Below are 10,757 nucleotides of genomic sequence, written 5' to 3'. Positions count from 1 at the left end.
CGTCGGTGATCAGAGGGCGGTGCTACGAAGAGCCGCGGAAGAGCCTGGGCAAGCGGGCGGAGGGCGGTGCTGGGAAGAGCCGTCGGTGATCAGAGGGCGGTGCTGGGAAGAACCGTCGGTGAGCCGCGGAAGAGCCTGGGCAAGCGGGCAGAGGGCGGTGCTGGGAAGAGCCGTCGGTGATCAGAGGGTGGTGCTAGGAAGAGCCGTCGGTGATCAGAGGGCGGTGCTACGAAGAGCCGCGGAAGAGCCTGGGCAAGCGGGCGGAGGGCGGTGCCGGGAAGAGCTGGCAGGGAGCAGGGGGCGGTGCCGGGAAGAGCAAGGCAGGGCCGCAGGGGGAGGTGCCCGGAAGAGCCTGTTTCCTCGTCTTGTTCTCAGACTCTCTGGCTCGGGATAGGGCGCGGCGGCGGCGAGGAGCAAAAAGTGACCGGCCACCGGCAGACAAAGCGGCGGAAACAGCAGGAGCCTGGGTTACTCTGTGGTAATAACCGCCACCACAGCGGAAGAGCAGCAGCAGGTAACTTTCCGCTGGGGAGGTGTGACTTCTGCCCGGCTTGGCCTCCTCAAGCCGATTTACAAACTTTGGAAAGTGGCCACGGGCCGCCTAAGAGTAGTCAGCTGCGTGACGGGAACGGCGGCGGCCTTCGCACTCGTTTGCCCCCCACGCACCCACCCCCGGGACCCCGTCTTTCCCTTCTCCCCCACCCCCCTCTTCCTCCTCCTCCTCCTCCTCCTCCCCCCAGCCCGCTAAGTGGGTCCCGGAACCGCCCTGTGGAGATTATCCTCCTCCTCCTCCTCCTCCTCCTGCTGCTGTTTCCACTCCGCCTCCAGCGCTCGAGGCCTCCATCGCCTCCCCCCCCTCCTCCTCCCCCCCTTTTCCTGCTCTGGGCGGTGTCCTCATTCCAGGGATTTGTGAGTTCCTATCTATGGGAGGGTAGAGCAGAGAAAGAGGATCTGTTTCCCCTTCTCTCCCCAGGAGTTGCTTGGGCCGGTGATTAAAAAAAAAGGCAGGGCTCCTCTTACTCCCCTTCACTCAGTCTCCTTTCTTTACTCCTGTTTTGTTCCCAACCGCTCGAGGTTTTGAAACTGTGACAAGGGGTGTGTGTGTGTGTAGTTTTGTGCGTTTGGGGTGTGGGTTTCATGGCAGAATGCGTAAATGGTCTGCGAGAGAGAGAGAGAGAGAGGAGTAGGTCAGCGCCGCACCTTTTCCCAACAGTCACAAGAAAGCAAACTTTAAATGGCGGGGGAGGGACTTCTGGCGTACTCCGGCCCACAGAGTTAGTATGAACTTCTATAGAAAGTCTTTTTGAGAGCTTGCTCTATCTGGGGGAAGAAAAGTTTGGCGTGACTTCTGAAGGAGACTCACTCGTAAAGCAGCAAAAGCTATTTCCATAACTTACGGTTTTCTAACTCTATGTTTTATTTTTAAAATATAGCCAACAACAACAGCAAACTCCTTCTCAATTTACCACTAGACATTTTTCTAGATAAATCTAATATTGACATGGATTTGCATATCAGGTGGCTATTATAAACTACTAATTGTACATTTTGTGGTATATATGGGGGTAAATGATCAGTATATCATTCTTCATATAATATATTTGCCATCAATCTACCATAAAATTATTTTTATCATCTTGTTTTTAATTCATATTTGTTGTGTTAATTTATCTGTTATCAAAACATCCTATAATTTTATAAATCCAATCTGTCTCTTTTTAATAGCCAGTATGATTTCCATTGTTGAGCTGTAAGCATCTGTGCTGAAAGTAGCATATGTTGTATTAGTTTTCTGTAGGAAGGAACAAATGGCATGTTAACTTATTTACAGGCTAATCGATGTACATTTGCTTGGAGTAAGTCTCACTGCCCATGTCCTGAGAACAAGATGGGAATCATATTTTCTTATCTATAACAATGATTTGAGGTAGGTTAGGTACAAAACCACCTTGCTAAACTTTGTGGTGACTTGAAGCATTCAAAATTTAGGTAGTAGTCATCTTCACCTTTGTTCTGATTCAGATACTAAAAATATTTCCATAACTAATTTAGTTATACTTCATACAGATTAATGTCTAAAAGTGTTAATAGAACTACTACTAAATATGTACAGTTCTGATATTTGTATTGAAAAAATTATCACTTTTCTAAGTGTGTCAGTTGGAATCTAAAGTACTATGCAAAGAGCTTCCATGCATGCCCTGTTGCATCACAGCTCCTCCTGTCACCTGAATGCCAAGGGGGCTGTGATGCAGCAAGACATGCTTGTAGCCAGGAGCGGGGAGTTGTGGAAGGAGGCTTCCACAGTTTTGCTCACTATGCTAAGAAAACCACTTGCTGTCTGGCAGGAATGATGAGGTAAGCCTTCTGCTCTGCCTTGAGCTGCAGAGAGGACCAGCTTCCCAACAGTTGCAAGGAAATTCTCTGCCCCCTTCCACTGAATTGTTGGGAGGATTCTGAAGGCTGGGAGTGGGTTGGGTACTGCATTGCTGAAGTGATCAGAATGCCTTGGTGCCATAGGACCAAACTAGGGAAGAAGAAATCAAAACTTTGCCACCTTTTCTGTGCTGGAGTAAGAAAGGATAATTGAGAGGGTAGGTATCCAGAGCTCCTTCACTGAGTGGCCAAATGGGCAACATCCATGACCCTATTTTGCATGGGAAAGGAAGACTGCTTTCCTTGGGTCCCTTGGCTGCTGTCCTACAAAGACACAACAACTGGCAATGGGTGGGAACTACAATTTTGGGCTTGGCAACTAAGGCCAGGTGAAAGTTGTGGACTTCTGTATAAAAGTCACGTAGAACTGATTCAGTATATAGCTTGGGATACCAGCTGCTATTTGTGCACATTTAATATTTCATCTTCCAAAAGTCTGTCAGATAACTAATGTGGTGGCATTGGAGTACAATTTTATATTATTATTATTATTATTATTATTATTATTAATTACATTTACATTACCAGGTCAAGATTCACAGTTGAATTCCAAGGATGCCTTTTAGTTATGCTTGCAATTAAATTACAAAAAATATTAATTAAAACATATTTTAAGAGCCTCTTATTTTTGTATCTTACTGATGTATTTTTCCTGTGAATCAATATTTTTCCTAGAATGCTAATACATTTTTTAAAAAAGATGTTACTAAACAAGATTTCTTACATACATTTGGTGTGCTGATAGTGAAGAGTATCGTTTATGAATTAACTGTTCGTCATTTGTCATACTTTTGTGGATACAAATACATCCTTGAAGAAGAGTATATCTCAATGTGTACCTGCTTTAAAAGTTTAATTATTTCTTGTATCTGTGGATTGTGTTTCCCATGTTTTGCACCTCTTGATGGACTTGGTCTTGTTTCATTTTGATGCAGTTTGCATGCCACGTTGGCAAATTGTGGGTTATTTAATCCAGGATTTGCCGGGATGCACACTGTGCATGAGACACTTTTGCTTTCAGTAAACAACCTCTGATCATCCCATTCAGAAGTTGTGAGCTTAATGTGCAGTTAATGCATGGTTTGTTGTTGGCTTAACTGTTCTGTTCTTTAGTCCCTAAACAGCCCATCGGTCCAGGTTCTCTTGAAACACTTACAACCTCCAATTGGCCCAATCAGAGGTTATTTACTGAAAGTAGAGGCAGTGTGTGTGGCATGCATCCCAGCAAATTATGGGTTAATTTGCCCATGGTTTGCCACCGTGACACATGAAGTGGATATGTGTTTTGAATCCATGAGTTGGTCAGTGATAGAGGTTTTCTGAGAAATGAACGGGTCTAGTCTAAAACACTAGACAGGGAAGCACTCTCAACATGACAACTAATTTTAGTACTATAATGTTCTGTCCTGGCTTGCATAGCAGGAACAGTAAATGTAATTCTAGATAGTTGGTATAATTGAAATGTAATTATTTTCCTTTTCTGATAGTGAAGAATATTTCTGTGAAGAGTATTATTGTTCCATCAATGTTCATGGCATTTGACAGAGTACAAGGGCCAGGTCTCTCCCCAGAGAATTTATAATCTATAATTCAACACAGGAGAGACAAGAGGTGAAGGGGAAGGAAAGTGGAGGCGGTTGTGAAATGGGGAAATACACAATTTTGTGCAAATTCACTTTTATTGAGCTTCATGGTGTCAATGAAGGGACTACCATGTAACTTTAAGTCTATCTCCGGAGTACCCTGAGTTAGATTCATATAGTACTTGGGGGAATTAATAGAGATCAGTTTTGTGGTGTGGCTGGATCTCTCACTGGTTCAATGAATCCTAAGAGGAGATGCAATGCTTCATCAAGATAATATAGCTAATTTCCATGGTATCATCACTCACACCACGAGAGACTACAAACTTACATGGGAACAAACCGTATTGTGTCTCAACTATAGGGTGCATCATATAGTGTCATAGGATTTCAAAGTACAAGGAAGTAGTGTTAATAATCACATTTTTAAAAAAACCCAAATAATGCTAAATGACCCCTTTTGGGGTCTGTGATACACTTGTAACTTAGACAAAGTGCTGTGGGTACCACCACAAAAATGACTGCTGCGGGGGTATGCCCAGTCACAAAATAAAAAATAGATAATCATGAATGTGTATGATTTCTACATGGGATTCCCCCTCCCCAACACCCATCCAATTAAATCTTAAGCTGGTGCCTATAGAGTGCACAGGAGGGAAAAACACAGACCTAGCACTTGCCAACACAACTATGGCACAACATGGATCGATGGCATAGATCCTCATGAAGGGATTCCCCACCCCCAGCTAGATGTAAAATTTCTGGAAATTTTGAAGCCATGGGGGGGAAATGGTTTTGTTTTGTTTTCAGGAAAAAAATTGGGGTTTTTTTTGGAAAAAATTGAAATAATGCAATATTACCACTTTTTACAGATTGAAAGTCACTTTGTTACTTTAGGAACATAAAATGTAATTATGTCCAAGTTGGTTTGGCCTAAAATTATTACATTTGGTATATTAAAAGTATAGTGTATTTATTTATATTTATTTATTTATTGCATTTATATACCGCCCCATAGCCGAAGCTCTCTGGGCGGTTTACAAAAGTTGTTTGTATTCAAACAATTATTACAAATTGAACTTGCTTTTTTAAATTTTTTACTTTTTTTGATAACAAATGGAGCTACAAACTCCTGAACTGTTAGGAACACCTGAACTGTAAGGAACCTCTTTGGTTTTGCCATTATATGAGGAGCAGGCAAAAAACAATTTTAAAAAACAACCAAAGAAACCATCAACATTAGTAACAAAGAAAATAATTTATTTCTCCACTAGTACTCCACACTGTCAAGCACACATAAAGCACCCATTCCCATAAAAAGAACTGAGAAAAAGTGGGGACCAAGATTCAATGATTATGCATGAAATTTAATCAGGCTCATTTTCTGAACTATAGCTATCACTATCAGTTTCAGTCTCTGCTTCAATGGCAGTGGTGTCCCCTAGAGGCAGAAATGCATCTTGCTCTTGCATTTGAGAATTGTAGTCTCAGTTTGCAACCTAGGACTTGCTTGTCCTTGGTGCACAGAAATTGTAATAATCTGATATTGTACATAGTTTTTAGAAAACATTTGGAGAAGTAAATCTCTGAACACCTTGTCTTAAACATTTTATTCGTTATGCTAAAATAAAACATCCCATAATATTTCCCCCCCAATTTTTCCAAAAAAGGCTTTGGTAAAAAATGGAGGGGGGGGGGAAACACCACAGTTTTTCCCTCCTGATTTTTTTCTGGCTTTTTCCAGGCCTTCACATCTCTACACCCAGCCACCTTCAGATCATAGGTTGCCTTTGTGCCCACAGATGTGTTACGTATTCCATGGTGGTTTTGTTGGTATCCCATGTTAAATTTTATGATCCATACCTTGGATCTATATTTTTGTGCTATGGTGGTGCTGGCTAGTGTGAGATCAGTGGTTTTGTATTTTTATTTTTTTGCTCTGTTGTCTATAAGCTTTAATAGGATGGTGGTCAGCTGGATTTGGAGGTTCCCATGTTGTTCATGTTTGAAATTCTACTGGTTCTGACTTTTACCTAGACCAAAAGGAAAGTAAGTGTGTGTGGTTGCTTCTCTTTGTCTCTGCTTTCTCCCTCATTTCCCCTCCGGATGTTCTTACCAAAGTACGTGGTAATGGTGCTTCTGTGTGGAAGTTGCTCAGCTCCCATTCAAAGTAGGCAGCAGTATCCGTTTTAGACCCCAAAAATGTATTACCAGACATCCTATTAACAGATACTTACTTTTATCTGTTCTGAAACTCCCGTCATTCTACTTCATTGGGTGACTGTGGTTTCTAGTATTATGAGACAAGGAGAAAACATCTCCCTATAGACTTTTTCAACACTATGCAACATTTTATACACTTTCATTTCTTGTTCAAGAAGTCTCTGTCTCTCGCTAATCATTGAAAGTAGAGACACCATTCTTAGTACCTGAGCATAGAATCACTTCCATTTCCTTGTTCTGAATGCTTGTTCCCAGGCTTTGTTCCTGCTGTACCTGGTAAATGAGTTTTTGGAAGCAAAACACCATCAATTCCATCCTACTTAATTTACAGGATACATTGTTCTAAGCCAGGGTGGAATTCTATGGTTCAATTATATTTAGGCAGTAATGAACTCTGCCAAGTATAGGATCCAAATATGAATGTATCAAGATTCTCGTATATGAATGTTACATTTGAGTGTTGGGGAGGCCAGGTAACAGTTTCTAATTATTAAAACATGACGGCACATACTTTCTGTCCCCAACTTCTAAAGCGAGCAGTAAAAATTACTCAGCACAAAGTTAATTGAAATGTTTTAAGTGGTAAGATATTCTATGCCAAGTATAGTAGTACATGGACCATCAATTGAATGTTAGGACTGAAAATATTTCAGATTCCAATGTGCCATTCTCAGATGTGTTGTGTTTTTTAAAAAAATATTGAGGCTTGTGTACCATGTAACCTGCAAACCACCTGTGTTAAACTTTTAGAAACTTGGGATATTTCCAACCCAGGTGATGCCTCATCCTGAGCCTTCTGGATTATGATTCCACATCTCAACTTTATAATGGATTCTGTGCAAGGTTGGCTTATATTTCACAGCCTCTTAAGCTCTCAGTCTTGTGCAGATGCTTCTGGAGGTTTGGTTAAGGATGATAGTAGAAGCCTCACTTTCTCTTTTAATCCCCCCCCCCTTCTTAGGCTTGAAACAGGAGTAACTTTCCAAATTCTGTGAAGTGCCCGTAAGGTTGTGATTCTTGGATGTGAGTTGGGTTTGTACTTTGTCAACCTTTTCTCTAGCCTTCTTTCTATTCTTTCTCTGTCTTAATTCTTCTCTCTAGGGTTTGAAAAACATTTTAAATTACTTGACTCTTGGTCAGCCAGGTGCTCTGGATTTTTCCAATTCTGTCTTTATCCATCCTGTCTTGCTCTCTTTCTTTTGGATATCTAATCCATCAGCTGCTTTCTTGATCTTGCAAAGAGGACTTTTCTTGCATCTATACGTATCCTGTATCATATGAAGGAGTGTGGTATCTTTCCTTTAGGTACAGCCTGATAGATTTGAGAACACCTGCTTTAGAGTCAATGGAAGACTTTCTGGAAGGGCATGGACACAAAAATTAGGATTGTCAGAACGCCCCCTTAGATTAGTCTTTCCAATACTGGTGCTGTTCAGATGTTTAGGACTACAATTCCCAGATTTCCTTATCATTGGCCATGCTTGCTGGAGGACATCAGGGTTGGGAAGCCTGCCTTAGATTACAGCAGCCTTCCCAAGCCTGGTGCCATTCAGATATGTTGTACTAGAACTCCCAGCATTCCACAGTCAGCATGGCTAATAGGGAGGGGAGCTGGAAATTGTAGTCTACACATCTAAAGGGAACCAGTTTGGGGAAGGCTGGATTATAGAGTTGCTTGGTGCAATCGTTCCAGCAGAAAGGTGCTAATGCAAATGGACTCTCTTTTTAACAGCTGCTACTTCTGTTTAGTCTTTGCTTTTGCGGAAGTGTCCAATGAACCACTGCAGTTTCTCCTGACCTCAAGGGTGGGTGGAGGTCTTTTGTCCTGTTTATGTGAGTGGCTCACCCTGATCCTAAGCAACAGATTAACCCGTGAATAAATCCCACTGATTTCACATGAAATTTGTTCCAGTATACATGATAATGATTGCATCCTTAGATGTTAGTATAGCTAACTTAGGTCCTAGCGCAGTTCGCCCACTTGGAGATTCCCTCCCCCAGCACCAGCACCATACATGCACAAAAATGCAGTCTTAAGCTTTCACTCTTCCTGTCAGGGCAAACAAGAGGGATGGGTAACTATAAAGTGCTGTCATAGGTGGATAAAATCACTAGGCAATGTAATTTTAGGGTGTACTTGCATATGTGCGTTGCAGGAATAACTGGTCTTCCCTCTTCTCCCCCCCTCCCATAACCGTTTCAGGGTGGAATCATTCACCATTTATTCCATCAAAGCCCTTGGCTTAATATGTAGTCCTTAAAATAAGCAGTGTTTAACAAAACAAAACAAAAAATTAAAGGAGTGTTGCCATTATTTTTTTGATTATTTGTTGAGGTCTCTGGGTGTGTGTGTGTGTGTGTTGTGTAATCCAAGTTCGTTGAATAGGATGATTACTGTCTGGTATGTAGTCTACCAGACAAGTACAGTACTTCCATTAATGCAGTCGTTTAATTGTCATCTAGGCTTCCTGCCAAAAGTGATGCATTGCTCTGTTCAGTAACGGAGTTTGTTTTTCTGTACTCACTTTGACTGGAATGGAAGTGGCATAGAAGAACAAAAGTTTGAGGCTCTTGAGTGGAATGATGACATCGCTGCATAGCTATTTTTGTGAACCGCCCAGAGAGCTTCGGCTATTGGGCGGTATAAAAATGTAATAAATAAATAAATAAATAAATAAATAAATTCCTGTTAAACATAGTTGCATTTTTTTCTTAGCCTGATACTATAGACATATCTCACTGAGAAATTTGTGAAGCAAATTATTATTATTATTGGTGATGCATTTTCCTCTACTTAAATGTATGCAAATGATGCTTCGTTTACTGCTTGGTCAACTAGGAAAAATCCAGTAAGGAGTCCAGAGACATGGTGGCTGAATGAGAGAGAAAATGCAAGGGGAAGGATTGTTGGAGGAGGCAATGACCAGAAAAGAAGGGCAGAGAAGACAATTGAGGAAAAGAGGGGCCAAAGGAAAAGGGAGGAAAGGTATATCAGGGGCAGGATTGATCGGTGATGTCCTATTTGGAGGAACAAGAGAGTGAGAGAGAGGAGAGGTAAGGGAGTTTTAGGGTGTAAGGATGCAGCCATGATGATGTACATTATTCTAGTGTAAAATTTAACTGACTCAGGTATCTCATGGTATTATTACATGTCTCAAACATGAACTCATCACAGTTTTTACATTATTATTATTATTATTATTATTATTATTATTATTTCTATACCAATCCATGTCCGAAGCTCTCTGGGCAGTTTACATAAGATTAAAACAATTAAAAACAATGACAAAATGTAAAACCACAAAAACATACAACATAACACAGAAACGTACATCTAAAAACAACTATAAGCAACTTTATAAACAACTATATAAACAGGTCCAGAAGTTTTCTTTCCAAGACTGCCTCTCCTCCCTTCTCTCACTCTGTCTAGCTTTGCAAGAGGATCTCTGCACTGTTCATAGTGGAAAGATAGGATTTGCTTGCTCTCATAGATCAAAGATGTGTAGCATAACAAGTATTTAAGTAGTAATACTGCAGTCAGCTTTTTGGGGTTGTTGGGGTTTTGGGTTTTTTTTTGCATCATTTGTTCTGGATTACATAATTTAGTAGGGATGAGGGCTGTAATCTTGGTGCTGTCTATTTTTGTGTGCATATGACTATGCCATGCAATGTAGAACTAGATGGTTAAAAATTGGCCTAAAAGGAGGGCTGGGAATACCCTTCTTAAAGCATTGGAAGTACCACAGATTTCCAGACAGTTTGTGGTTAGAGAACAAAATCCTTGCTTACTTGTAGGTAGCAGGTTTCTCTTGCTATTAAAGATGGGGTTGGAATGTTTGCCACGTAATTTAGCTTATAGTTTTTGTCAAAATGCCTACCTGATTGGCTTATATAGTTCTACCACTTTGCACAACTACACCAGTTTTGTTGTCGAACCCTGCAGTCCTTTTCCAGCATGAGTTTTTTGTCTGAAAGTTCACAGTATTGTAACTGTGTCCATAGCTCCTTGACATTTAACCATTAAAGGCTTTGTTAAAAAGCCATATTTTCTCTTGGCACTGGAATAAAATCAGCATTTAGGATGCTGCTGTTGTGTTTCTATTACTGGAGCACATAAAAAGTTTTGGAAGGGACTTGGTCAAGGTTGTAAAAATCAATGATTGTAAAATTTTAAATCAGTTTTTTTATCAGTTTTTTTTTTAAAAAGAAATCATAAATAAAATACTAAATTTCCCTGGAACATAAAAACATGCTTAAAATTAAATCTCATCATGAATATGCTAAACCTAACACTTGGAGACTTATAAAAATTAAACAAGTTACCTACTAATCAAACATGGACATAATTTTTTTCATCTCAGGAAAATGGTTCTGTCCGGCCTAATAGCTCTTGCTTCTTGAAAGCCCTGGGCTTTCAGTTTTCCTGACTATAGTCGCATGTGCAAAGACACAGGCTAGATAGGACTGTTTGTCTGTGCTTATGTTATGATGGAGCTGGGGCAATCAAAGCAG

The 10,757-nt window shown here is 40.8% G+C and overlaps 1 protein-coding gene across 2 annotated transcripts in view; it reads left to right on the top strand.

Moving 5' to 3' along the window:
• Window positions 1–328: 328 nt before the first annotated feature.
• The window catches only part of CTNNA1 (catenin alpha 1), an 82,252-nt gene continuing 71,823 nt past the window's right edge, over window positions 329–10,757 (top strand). For both annotated transcript variants that reach the window (XM_063125257.1, XM_063125258.1), the window contains exon 1: window positions 329–514. The gene's annotated coding sequence lies outside the window, so the exon portion shown is untranslated. The remainder of the gene's footprint in view (window positions 515–10,757) is intronic.

Source organism: Elgaria multicarinata, chromosome 4 (genome assembly GCF_023053635.1).
Source record: "Elgaria multicarinata webbii isolate HBS135686 ecotype San Diego chromosome 4, rElgMul1.1.pri, whole genome shotgun sequence".
In the NCBI taxonomy this organism is placed as follows: domain Eukaryota; kingdom Metazoa; phylum Chordata; class Lepidosauria; order Squamata; family Anguidae; genus Elgaria; species Elgaria multicarinata.
This window is presented reverse-complemented; position numbering and strand designations above follow the sequence as displayed.